This window comes from Lycorma delicatula, chromosome 10 (assembly GCF_047948215.1).
Source record: "Lycorma delicatula isolate Av1 chromosome 10, ASM4794821v1, whole genome shotgun sequence".
Classification (NCBI taxonomy): Eukaryota; Metazoa; Arthropoda; class Insecta; order Hemiptera; family Fulgoridae; genus Lycorma; species Lycorma delicatula.
The window spans coordinates 121,416,142-121,428,227 of NC_134464.1; the positions used below are offsets into that span (position 1 = coordinate 121,416,142).

The 12,086-nt window shown below is 30.0% G+C and overlaps 1 pseudogene; it reads left to right on the forward strand.

The window, feature by feature from the left end:
* LOC142331042 (tyrosine-protein phosphatase 10D-like) overlaps nucleotides 1-12,086 on the forward strand; it is a 170,091-nt pseudogene that overhangs the window by 61,753 nt on the left and 96,252 nt on the right.

Consider the following 12,086-nt stretch of genomic DNA (forward strand, 5'->3'; position numbering starts at 1 on the left):
ATAAGTGTGTGTATATGCAATTCTTTATGTATATTTAGTTATATCTAAACATCAGGTACAATGATTCAATCAATTTTCTTGAAGCAATACAAAAAGATTACATTATATCAACTATAATAATAATTTCCATCAATTGTTCTTAATTTAAAAATATAATTTCATATATGTATATTTTCTTACCTTAAAAAGATAATTTCCTATATATATATATATATATATATTCTTAACTAAATATTTGAAAATTTCTACATCAGTAATTAAGAAAGAACTGAAAAATATAAAACTTCTGTATTAAAAACTATAGTGTATGTAAAATCTAAAGTCCGGTCCTCCCTACAAGCTGCCTCTACTTGCCTCCTATAACTCACCATGTGGAACATGTGCTACTACTGATTGCCACAAAAGTAAGATCTCCAAAATGATAGACTTGTATTTATTATTAATTATATTTTTTTATTATTGTTTATTCTACTATATTCATTTATTTTTTCCATTATTTATTTATTTAAATTTGTCATTTAATTATTTATTTCATTTGTTATTTACTTATTCTACTGTATTTATTTATTTGAGCTGCTATTTATAGATTATTTTGTATGAAATCATTACATGTTTTACGTTTATAAAATATAGTACAAATTAATGTTTTAATTAAATTAATTTTACGTTTATTATAGTTCGAAATTAATATTTCTGTGGTGTTCATAAATTATTTATTTATTTATATATTTTTTTGTATAATTTAATATTTTTATTTTGCATTTTGTAGGCCTACAAAGTTCAAAAGAATATTAGTTATTGGTGCAAACGGTGCTATTTAGAAATAATTTTCGTAAAAACTACACCACGTCAAAGAAAATAACATTATAATCTATAATAAATAAACAACTCATTTCATATATGTTTGTATTCAGTCATCATTATTGCTTATTTATAGCAAAAACATATTTTAAAGTTCTTTTTTTTTGTCATCTTTTGTTTCCTCCCTTCCAGAGCCAGACCCGCAATTAAGCATAAACTCAGTTCCGGGGGGAGGGGTGCCCTCACCTTAAAACTACCTCGGAAAGACACAAGACCCTGCCCAGGCAGCCAGGACTTGGTTTTTTTGATTGTCATGCCTCAAGTAGAGGAATCTTTCCCCCATGCCATAGGGCCAAGGACTCCCATCGGGATTGCGGTTTTGATGCCTTGCCTCTATTTGGGATTCCCCACCAGGACTACGGTCTAATTTTTACCCCTCAAGGGAGTCGCCGCCCAATATCATCGTAGATAGGACCACCCCCGGGAGTGAGGCTTTCCCTCAAAGAAACCATGACGTTCCTATGAAGTAATATTCCCATCAAATAATAGTTTGTCTGCCAGAATGAGGGGCAGTGCCAACGTGACCACCTGTGTGTAAGCCGGCTGCATTGATAAGAATCAATAGTGACCAACTCACCTATTGTTTTGCGAACCTCTCGAATAAACTCGTCCTGCGACGTGAGGGTATCCACGTCCTTTACCAGGACGTGGATCCTCCTACCACGTCTACCAGCTTGGACCATGGTATCACCCACTACCTTTTCGGTGATTTCCTTACTCAGTTGATCTGATGCACCACTATCCGCCCAAACCCGGAGGTAAAGATTCTTCCCTTTGCTCTGCTGGACGGAAGGAACCTCAGTTTACACGGGTGAAACCGCCCCCTTCACCAAACTGAGAAGATCTGCGAAGGTCCACCCCTCTGCCTTAACCACAACGGTGGACCCGTAGGTCGCTTCTTGCCTGTAGGCATCGATGATGGCGCGACGCCTGTATCAAATGTACGAGAAGTTGCTTCCTTGCCCTTCTGCCTACATACTCCACAGGCTGTAGTAAAATTTGCCCAATCTGCCCTTGCAGACCACAAAAGCACACTTTTTGATCCTGTTATCCTCCAACACCCGCAGGATGGATTGCAGATAGAGGCCATCCCACGATCCCCTGCTGATGGAGTCAAAGACCAGAGCGTAATCGGTCTGACAGAGTGCCACCATGCTGCTTCTACCTTCCTCGGAAAGGTCCCGAGTAGTTGACTGCAAAAGGAAAATCTGAAGGTTTCAATTTACCAGTAGCAACCTAAGCCACGGAGCTTTCTAGTGTACTGTCATATGCTTGGAATGCTCAATTCCAGCTGCCATGTCAACAACCCAGGTGGATCCAACTCCTTTATCCAATCCGTCAGTGTCCTCCATAAGAGTGGAGGATTGAAAGATGGCTTCGGGAGAGTCCCTAAGGACCAGCTACTCAAGGTCAACATCAACAACTCTATCTTCGACCACCTGTCAAAGCTCCTCCAGTGACCAACTTGTGACACATCCCAATCCCCCATCTGGAGTCTGAGATGGTGTGACGGAGATGACATAGCACATCTCAGTAGCCTTGTTCTGTATTTGGTCAAACCATTTTCCCCCCTGAGATCCATCTTCTAGTCGGCCCAGAATTTCTTCAAAAGACTGTAACATACAAACACTTCTGTCCATATCCTCGGAGCACCCTTTAATTTCAAGTTTAGTATTCGAGCAAAACACTTCTTCTGTTTCATAACGGTCTGTTCCAAACCTTCCACACACCACTGTTCTGCAGGTTCTTCCTCCTTACGAGAAACATTCACTAACAACTCATATCTCTCCAAGTTAGAGGCTTCCTCAGCCAAATATAAGGAACTCCAACCAGCCCTGGACTTCCTCCCCTCACAGGCCAGAGGAGAATCTTCCTTGCATACTTAGTTTGCCTCGCCCATCATCCTAGTCATCACCCAACCCTGCGATGAGAGAAGGGAAATTACATCACAGTCTCTGTCCGATGGAACAGTTGAGCCAACAACCTTCTTCTGGCGCCGAGCCAAAGTCTCTCTTGTCTTCTTCATCTTACTTCTGTAAATCAAGCAACTTGCACGTTGAATCTCTAATATAACTACCGCTCTAATGCTTTAAAAGTTAACTTTTCTTATTAATTATGAATTTAGAAAAAAAATTATCTTTAATTTTATTCTATTCTGTAGATATATAGCAATAATGTTTTTCCTTTAATGTTTTAATAATGTTTTTACTTAATAAAGTTTTTTTTATTGTCTTATATATATATTTATTTTAATGTAAGTATTATTTGATAAAGCTTTACAGCATTTCAAATTTATTTAAATTTAGTATTTGCTTATTCACCTTATTAAATGACTATTTAAATTATTTATTATGATTGTGACTAAACATGTAAGTATATTTTTCAATAAATAAATTATTGTATTCAGAATACAATAGGTCAGTTTGGTAAATTGCATCCCAGTTATTTAATCCTTTCACTTCCGGGTTCTTAAGATCCAGACTATCTCTGGCTGTACCAGATTTTTTTGTAAAAACATTTTCTCTAAATTTAGTAATTTTCAGTAGTAATATAATGAACCATAATCGTATAATTTTCACTTTGTCACTTTTAATCTCTCTTTTTTTTAAAGTCTGTTTAAATTATTTTTTTACATTTGAATTAAATTAATTACAATTCGTATTATCAACTTTAGGATTGAATACTAATTTTTTTTCAGGTGTAGCAGATGATGTTGAGGCTGTTACTACTATGACAATTGATGAGAGATTAACTTTGACTCACTTGTATCCTGGTGCCGGTTACCAAATAAAAGTTTTTGCAATCAGTCATGGCCTGCGTAGTGAACCTCATGATTATTTTCAAGCAGTGTGTAAGTAAATGTGTTTTATTGTGGCATGTGTGGAACATAATAATCTTATAAAAATAATTTGTAACGTACAATTACAGATAAATTCTTATTTTGTTTACTTCCCCAGCAATGCCCATGTAGCTGCTGCATCAGCTTTAGCTGTAAGAAAAAAGGGGTGATCCATCGAAATTTTGAGTGAGGATTTTTTGGAGTGAAGATTTGCAAAAAAAATCCTCACATTTCATGATCACCCACCCCCCTTCTAACTGAAAAAAACAAAAATTTATAAACGTCTTTGAAATGCCTACCGTTGGAACTTGAAATGTAGCTCAATTATTTCTGTATACAAGGCATTGATACCATTAAATTTTAACTTAATCTGTCAAAAAGGGTGGAGTATTTAATGCCATATTAATATTTAAATTTTTTATGGGGCCATTGTAGGAACTTTAAATTTGGTACAGTAGTTTTACTATAAAAGTTGTTAACAGTACTGAAATTTTAGTCATCAGACTTAGGGATGGGCATATAATCGGTATGAACAATTATACATTTTAGAATTTATTTAATGAAATGAGGACTATTAAAACTTGAGAAACCTAGAACTTATATAGGCAACTCCTATCCAACAAGGGATTATGGCTGTACGCAAAATAATTGATTTTTGATTTTATTAAATATTTCTAAAACAGAATAACCATTTAGCATCAGATTATGTCAAGATGAGATTCAAGTTTATTTTTTAAATAGATCTCTTATGACTGACTTGTCTTTTTTTAATAATTTTGGCTGAGCCTCCACATCATCAATAATAAAAATAATTTACTAAGGATACTTACCTAAGGATAGTTGCACTCTTATATACTGATAAAAAAAATAGGAGATGGATTTTGTTGTATTGTGAAATGCCATGCCTGTGTTGGTATTTAAATCTAGAACCCCAAAAGTCAGAAGAAATGAAATGAAAGGAAGACGCCGTTACTCTGTCACAGAGATCAATTACACCTTATATAAACAATAATTTTTCATAAAGGATTCATAATTTAATCGATCAAAATATCTAAATCTAAGTTTTTAGTGTTTATAATTCCTGCCGCTTTCACTTTTAATTTCTCCTAAGCCAAACATATACAGAATGAACAATCAGTTTTCATTGTATATTTTTTTTAGTCATGTTCCATATGTATTTAATTTATTACAGGTATCCATTATAATAATTAATGAATGCAAAACATTACACAAACTTTTGAAGCATTTATTATATCAAAAATATTGAAAAATTCGTTAAAAATCATCGATTGCTGTAATTGGTAGCAGGATTTGTTCCTGCTTGTAAACCAAAAGACTAATTTTTATGATATTGTAAAATTAAATTGCTAGTTTTTATGGTAATTTCTAGATAAAATAGTAAACTTGCACACAATTTATATGGACAAGTGTTTTAATTAAATATCAAAATTTATTTGTTTTACTCTCTCCATTTATTATTTATTGTTATTTCTAATGTTTATGTTGTGCACTATGTTCAATTAGTGAACAATAAGCAATCCCCATGGTCCAATGAGATGAAGATGATATGTATCATATGGAAATGAGATGTAGTCTTGTATGAACTCAGGCCAACCATTCCTAAGTTGTGTGGTTAATTGAAATCCAATCACCGAAGTACACCGGTACCCACTGTCTAGTGTTCAAATCTATATAAAAGCAACTTACCTTTACTAGTATTTGAACCTTCAGCTTCGAAAATCAGCTGTTAAAGAACTGATTTGCGATGACAAGTTTACCATTAGACCAACCTGGTGGGTTTAGAATATACCCAGAATTTAATATTTGAAATTATTTTTTGTTAATTTTTAAAGTAATTTGAAGATAATTACTTAAAGATGAGTGAATTCACGAAGTAGCATTGAGAATGGTCGTTGCAAATGGATTTAATATAACTTAATTTAAGGAACTAAGAGAAGGTTTATTTGTGGCAGATTTTTTCTATAGAGTATTAAATGAACTGGAGGTATTAAAGTTGGGAGGATTAAAAATATAAAGATTTGAATTGAAGAATTGGTTTTTACTTAATTATCTTTAATTTTAATTATTTTTACTATCTTTAATTTTAATTATTTCTACAGTCTTTCTGCTGAAATGTATAAAATATATTTTTTTTTATTTCAGTTCCAAGACCTCCTACTAATTTGACTATTGAAAAAGTTACCAGTAATTCAGTTGTTGTTAGATGGAAAGAACCAGACAATTCTCTATTCTCAGAATATTCTATAAGGTGTGTACTTGCCAACCTTTCATATGTTAATATTTATAAGTATTTCTGATTATATGTAAATCAAAAAATAATTTGTCGGATTTTTTAGTTTTCTTTGTTGATAACAAAGAGTGAACAGATATTTATCCCTTCTGTTTGTCTTTTGGGACAGATTATTTTATTGATTTGAACCGTTTGAACAGATGCTAAGTGACTGAAATCAATTGATTTCAAACGGTAATGGTTAATCAGTTTCATAAAAGAAATTGAATTGAAACCTATAAACATTACAACTTAGCTGGATGGATTTCCTATTGATGTTGTTGTGTGTTTCTTTGTAATTATCAATTCTAAGAAGTATATTTCACTTATAAAAATAATAATACTTTTATTATATTTATATAAAATAAAAATAGCAATGTTTAAACCACATGTATTACAACTTTATTGATCGATTGAGGCTCATAGGCATCTATACCCTTGTTAGTGTAGTGAGCATGCCTTTAACTTGTTATGGTATTTAGATCACCTGACCAGGCTGTTATTAATCAGAACCCATCAAAAGAACAGTGCCCAGAGTTCATTTTCAAGAAACCATTTCTGTTAAAATGCAACTGATCTCAAAATGTCTTTCTCTTTTAATGTAATGATTAACATTTTTTTTTGTCACCTAAAAGATTAATTACTGCAAGATAAGGAAAGTTTCAACTGTAATTGAGTTAGAATAATAAAGTCTAATCAGAAAGACAATAGGAAAGCTGGTAAATGATTCTGTCATTGGTAAAAATAATCCTTGAAATAGTAGATAATGAAAAGAAGTTTTATAGCACTTCACTCACCCATTAATCATTACCTGCTTATTTTTGTTCTTCTGAGTTTGTATTCATACTATTTTTTTTTTTATTATATCAACGAAAACTAAGTAGTTCAACCGCTACTCTTAGATCATGATAATGGCAATCTGTAATACATACAAACATCTATAAATAATAAAAGTGTTATTTTTTATAGAATAACATATTTTGTTGATTCCTATATAAATTTTAATACCCAGAAATTGCTTTTTACTAATTTGTGAGCTTTTTCATGATATCATCATTTTGTTATTGATTTATTTTTTCTTATAAAAATTGTTAATTACAAGGAGGAGTGATACTTTGAATGTTCTGTTTGAATTAGTAAAGGGGTATTAAATTGAGTGATTTAACCAATTACATTTTAGATCTTTAATGATAGTTGTGCCCAGTATCATAACTAAAATCAACAGAGTTTTAAAGGTGAGTTAATTATTTATTTTTTGTTAATAAATGTGTTTGTTGTTATTAAATACCAGCTTCCCGTTGCAGCTATATGGTATCTTTTGGTTCCCGTAGCTGTCAATCTTTTTATTTTTTGTTTTTGGTTAAGTAACAGGAGGCAGATGCAGCCAGTTAGATATACAACAGTAATGGTGGCAGTGGCCATCTTGTTGAGTCAGTGGCCATTGAGAGGGGGGCATCCCTTAAAAAATCTGAATTAAAAAAAAACCTGAAAATGGTTTTTAAATATTTATCTGAAGAGTATGTGCTAGCCCTTTGCTGTAATGGGGATCGGGAAGAAGTACAATCACTGTTAAAAATTTTTTTTATCTTGATTCCCTTTCAAGGTCGAATATCAAAAATTTAGAAATTGGTTTATTCACATGAAAATTACACTCACAAAAAATCAGGTTGATTTCTTCATTTGTTACCAAGAAATTAAAACAGGGATTCAAAAAAAAATCTAAAAATCTGTTCAGAATTTCAAAAAAATCTAGAAATTGGTTTTAGATATTCATAATCATTCAGTTCAAACCCTTCTCACACAGTGATACTTGCAGTTCACAATTCATTAAAATGTGTGCTTCAACTGGCAAATCTCTGCTACTGCATAAATAAATAAAATATATATACTTTTTTTTGAGATTAATTATATCCAGAAACCTTCTCAGTTATGCCAAGAAACATGGGTAAAAGTTTAGTAGCAATAGATCGGGTAGTATTTTTATTTATTCCGATCAAAAAAATCTTCTTCCTCTTTAAATAATAGTATAGATTATTAAAACACAATACCTGTTAATTTACAATTATTATACAGTAATTTTTAGATTATTTTTTTCTGTTTGAATAGGTATAAAACAGAGGAGGATGATACATGGGTTAAACTGTCTCCTGTAAGAGGCCATACTGAATCTGAAGTAACAGATATGACACCTGGTGAAAGATATACTATACAAGTTAATACTGTTAGTTTTGGTGTTGAAAGCAACCATCCTCAACAAGTCAATCATACAATCCGTAAGTTATACATTTTTTCAAAATTTATAACTTACTAGATTTATAACTTATTAGATAAACCTAATTTATTTCTGAAATTTTTATAATGTTCAAGAAATTTAGTTTTAAAGTCTCTATTTACATTTATTTACATTTAATTTTGTAAATTCTACACAGATTGTTTATTTTATTATTATTTTTGTTTTTTAAATATTTTATTATGTTAGGTTTGTGTGCTACTTTAAATATTTCAGTATTGTAAGTTTTAGAAATGTTTTCAATGATATTTATTATTGTATAAATACTTTATGTATATTTTTTCACTCTTTTGAGTCTTATTATGTACTGGATGTAAGGTAATCTAATACAAACTTTTTGAAGGTTTCTATCTGCACATATATTATTGTCTGAAAGAGAAGAAATAAAAACATTAACTTTTAAACTTTTGATCACCTAATGTGTTAATTATCTTGAATAAAAGAAAAAGTAAATTTCAAACAAAATAATATTATCTAGATTACATCATCACATTAAAAAAAATATATAAATAGTTAAAGAAAACTTGTGCTGTAAGAGCAATATTGTGGTTGATATTCTCTTAGCGTTCAATGTCCTCATTAATTTATTAAAAAAAAAAAACAATTTTCAGTTGTTTATATTGTTCATAGTATTTTTTTTTTGTTTTATCTAATTTATTTTTAATGTATTCTTTATGTATTTTTTATTTTTGTGTTGCTCAAATAAAGAATTTATACTAAACTTAGAGATTTTCAAATTATACTTTTCTTCTTATTTATAGATAATAATGTAATTTATAGTACATAATGGTATGTACTTCTAGATCACTCATTTGATATGTAAATTATTTTAAAGTGTTAGTAAATGAATTTGTATGATATGATAATGAATTTAAGTTATGAATGAACGTATAAGTGGGTTAAGTGATGTTTAAAACTAAAAAATAATTTTAATTAACAACTATTCATACTAGACTCTGCGACTATATTAATCTACTCCACAGTTAGGGAAAATACATTAAAAAATCTGTGTTTTAACATATCCCAGGTGTGCAGTTTTTTAATAATTTTCAGAGTTAGTAAGAATAAATTAAGAAAAAATTAATAAAATAAAAAAGCGAATTCAAAAGTGTCATTTGTGTCAAAAAAAATAAGAAATGACCACAAAAAGTGTGATCTTATCATACTTAAAACGTAAATCTTATCTTTTTATAATTTTTTTAATTTTATGTTTTTACTGTTCACAAGTATTTTATTATAAGAAACTTCAAAAACATCAATTTATTATCTAGCGGATTAAATTAATTTTCACTGCTAGTATGTGAAGTTTCAAAAGATTGAAAATAATAAATAGTTATATTTTCTTATTTGGTTACTTAACTTTGCATAATGTTAATCATTGGTCCTCTCCATTCTACTTGATTAATGAAGACAAAATTTGTTTTCATTTTAAATTAGTAATTAACTTAATTGTTTTTTTTAGTAAGATGTTAAAATATGCTGATTTTATTCATTTGTTGCACAAAACACATTCACAATCAGCATGTAAACTATATATTTGCTTATCGATTTATTAAATTTGTTAATAATTTTGTTTATTTAAAATCTTTCTACATTCTTTTTAATTATAATAACAGAGTGTAATAAATTATTATGTTTAAATTTCAGGTCCAAACCCAGTGTCCAGTATAGCACCGTTAGTGGACTCTACAAATGTTACGTTAGAATTCCCCCGTCCAGAAGGCCGTATTGAATGGTACATAATATCATGGGCAGTTGTTGAAGGTGATGAAGAGATCGTGAAAACTAAGAACATGACTGGTGGAGGCAGTGATGATGGAAAACCTGTTCGAGCTTTGATAGAAGATCTTATGCCTGGAGTTAAATATAGATTTGAAATTCACACAGAATCATACGGGCTGGAAAGTGACATCACACCGTTAACTACTAGGACCAGTGAGTCCTCTTAATTCTATAAAATTTTCTTTTAATAAATTTACATTGTCTTTTCTTTATTGTTTGCTGTTCTTTTAACTTCATTTTTTTATTATTACTGTATTTTATTAATTGTAATATTTATAACATGTTGTTTCTGTAAGGTGCTTTATTCTTTTTGGGACTCGATTTTCATATTGCTTTAGAGAATATATTTTATTACTATTTTTATCTTCTTTTTTGTATTTTTATCCACTTTTATTGTCTTTATTTTTTTTGTAGATTTTTATTTTATTATGTTTTGTTAGCCAAATTAATGTAGTTAAATATTAAATACCAGTAAATAAGTTTTATTTATCTGCTTTGCTTTTGTCTTCCTCTCTCATTCTCTTTCTCCCTCCCTTTCTCTCTCGCTGTATCTGGGTGTGTGTATGTACAGTGTGTGCACATACATGTGTACACTTTTATACATGAGTGTGTATTTCATACACATTTTCTTTGTTTACTTATTATGATTATTTATTGTTCTCTGTGCGTGATGTTATATCATCATAGATAAGAATTTTTTTGTATTATTGTATTTTATAATTTTTGATTTGTAACCCTTCTTAAACATTTAATGAAAAACTTTAAGATTTTTCTCAGAAAATAGGTCAACATTATTAAATTTAGTTTTCTATTAACCACTTTTGCATATCACAAGGCTCCAATCAATCTTTAAACACTGTAAGCTTGACACTGATGCTACAGTTGCAATTACTGTAATATCAGTACAGCCAGTTTATGCAAATAACATGATAAAAATCAGTGGAAGTTACTGAAAATGAGTTTTCTTCTTGATATTATGTCACATCTGCTAATAAATGATGTAATTCTGCACATTTCCATCTGTTTAAGATCATCATATAAATGTTCCTATAAATTCAGATTTCCGAGCCCTATATTCCATTTCAGAGATGCTTGTTACTATACATCAAAATAAAGACTCAATATTATACAGCTACATTGCACAGTTTAAATACTTGCCACAGTTAAAAAGTCTATCATTTTTTTAAAAAGAGTGTTTTTTGGTTAATTCATAATCAGGTTTGTATAAAATGACTTACAGCTTTTATTTAATGTTGTACTTTTACTATTTTTATCTGGAATATTTCTTCAATTTTCTGTTATAATTTTTATGTTAGTCTCTAGTGTTTAACCCATTCTTTTCATTTATCTGTCATGTTATATTTCTCTAATCATTAATAATTCCTTTTTATTGCTTTCAGTGCCGTTAATGTTATCAGAAGTGCTTGTGTTAAACAATCAGCAGGCAACTGATTCTGTTACATTGCGATACACACCAACACCACAGACATCATCGCATTTTGACTTGTATAGATTTTCATTGTCAGATCCTAGCACACCTATTAAAGAAAAACTGGCTATGATACCGAATGGAAAGTAACATTCAATGGTTTAACTCCTGGTCGATTGTACAACATTACTGTTTGGACTGTATCTGATGGTGTTCTTAGCCAGCCTCTCCAACGCCAGGACCGTCTTTGTAAGTTAATTTTTTTTTTATCAATTCATAATAAAGTTGTGTTTTTAAAAATAATAATTTAATTTAGGTAGTAGGGAAGTGTTTTACTTATCCCTTGTGTGTTTAGAGTAGTTTTAAATATGATCTATAATAATATTATAACAATTATATATATATGTAATAAAATTATAATGGTAAATGAATTTAATTAAAGAAGTTATTTAGATGTATTATTTAGATAACTAGAGTAGTAATTGGATATCTGTATTTATTTAGTTCATAGTATTGCTATTACAGAATAAAACTGTTTGTATAGTGAGTAATTTTAAGTTAAATCAAATCATTTCTTAAAGAAACAAAAAAAACA